This window comes from Hoplias malabaricus, chromosome 5 (assembly GCF_029633855.1).
Source record: "Hoplias malabaricus isolate fHopMal1 chromosome 5, fHopMal1.hap1, whole genome shotgun sequence".
NCBI lineage: Eukaryota > Metazoa > Chordata > Actinopteri > Characiformes > Erythrinidae > Hoplias > Hoplias malabaricus.
Genome location: NC_089804.1, coordinates 1,715,423 through 1,717,555, shown reverse-complemented (window position 1 = coordinate 1,717,555; position 2,133 = coordinate 1,715,423).

The window sequence follows — 2,133 nt, the reverse complement described above, 5'->3', positions numbered from 1 at the left end:
CTAGTTCAGTATGGGTTCAGTAGTTCAAAAGTGGTTCAGTCTGGTTCAGTTGTAGTTCAGTCTGGTTCAGTAGTTCAATAGTGGTTCAGTCTGGTTCAGTAGTTCAATAGTGGTTCAGTCTGTTTCAGTAGTAGTTCAATAGTGGTTCAGTCTGGTTCAGTAGTTCAGTAGTGGTTCAGTCTGGTTCAGTAGTTCAAAAGTGGTTCAGTAGTGGTTCAGTCTGGTTCAGTAGTTCAATAGTGGTTCAGTCTGGTTCAGTAGTAGTTCAATAGTGGTTCAGTAGTAGTTCAGTCTGGGTTCAGGGGTTCAGTAGTGGTTCAGTAGTTCAAAAGTGGTTCAGTCTGGTTCAGTAGTTCAAAAGTGGTTCAGTAGTAGTTCAGTCTGGTTCAGTAGTTCAATAGTGGTTCAGTAGTTCAGTAGTGGTTCAGTCTGGTTCAGTAGTTCAATAGTGGTTCAGTAGTAGTTCAGTCTGGTTCAGTAGTTCAATAGTGGTTCAGTCTGGTTCAGTAGTAGTTCAATAGTGGTTCAGTCTGGTTCAGTAATTCAATAGTGGTTCAGTAGTAGTTCAGTCTGGGTTCAGGAGTTCAATAGTGGTTCAGTTTGGCTCAGTAGTTCAATAGTGGTTCTGTAGTTCAATAGTAGTTCAGTCTGGTTCAGTAGTTCAATGGTGGTTCAGTGGTTCAATAGTGGTTCAGTCTGGTTCAATGGTGGTTCAGTGGTTCAATAGTAGTTCAGTCTGGTTTAGTAGTTCAATAGTGGTTCAGTTTGGTTCAGTAATTCAATAGTGGTTTAGTAGTAGTTCAGTCTGGGTTCAGTAGTTCAATAGTGGTTCAGTAGTTTTTCAATAGTGGTTCAGTCTGGTTCAGTAGTAGTTCAATAGTGGTTCAGTCTGGTTCAGTAATTCAATAGTGGTTCAGTAGTAGTTCAGTCTGGGTTCAGGAGTTCAATAGTGGTTCAGTTTGGTTCAGTAGTTCGATAGTAGTTCAGTCTGGTTCAGTAGTTCAATAGTGGTTCAGTCTAGTTCAATGGTGGTTCTGTCTGGTTCAATGGTGGTTTAGTCTGGTTCAGTGGTTCAGTCTGGTTCAATGGTGGTTCAGTAGTTCATTAGTGGTTCAGTGGTTCAATAGTAGTTCAGTCTGGTTTAGTAGTTCAATAGTGGTTCAGTCTGGTTCAGTAGTAGTCCCGTTTGGTTCAGTAGTTCAATAATTCAATAGTAGTTCACTCTGGTTCAGTAGTAGTTCAGTAGACAGTCACTGACTCCCTCCTGCTGTATCCAAGCACATTGATGGAAAGTTGAGTGGAAGGAAAAGTGAAGAGAAGAGAAAGGTGAACAAGCCACAGGTAAAACCTCAGCCTTGAGAGGACTGTCAGGAAAAGGCTGTTCAAACATTAGGGGAGATTCATGAGGAGTGAACCGCTGCTGGAGTCAGTGCTTTAAGAGCCACCACAGACAAGACACATCCAGGACACGAGCTGCGACTCTGACAGTCCTGGTTTTGAGTCGCTCACGACCCAGAGACAGCGCCAGGAGCGTCTCACCTGGGCCCAGGAGGAAAAGACTGGACTGTGGCTCAGTGTTCAAAGTGATTTTCTGAGGAAGGTAAATGTTGCTTTCAAGTAAATAAAGTAAATAATGACTGTAGGGTTTTCATTAGCTGCAAGTCATAATTAACATTAAAAGAAATAAACACTTGAACTACATCACTAATGAATCTTGAGCTTCTTTGTGAATTTAAATACTGTAATATTCTGAGTTATTGAGACGCACCTGAATCTAACTCTGGAAAACGAGGCTCTAAATGTAACTCAAGTCCCTCTGATATCACTGCAGACTGCTGTAGAGCAGCACTAGTTGCCTGGGAACGAAGGGCTACTGTTCTGTTCTTGAAGAGTCGTCCCGTGTCATAAGGGGAGAGTTTAACCCCCGCGCCCTGTAACTCAGCTCCAAGACACAAGAGGACACTCCAGAACAGGGCCCGGGCCTCAGGTTAACTCAGTACACTGTCTCCACTCCAGAACCGGGACTGGGCCTCAGTTTAACACTGTCCCCACTCCAGAACAGGGCCTGGGTCTCAGGTTAACTCGGTACACTGTCCCGAAGAGAAGACTTGGAATAACAGACACTAAGACCAG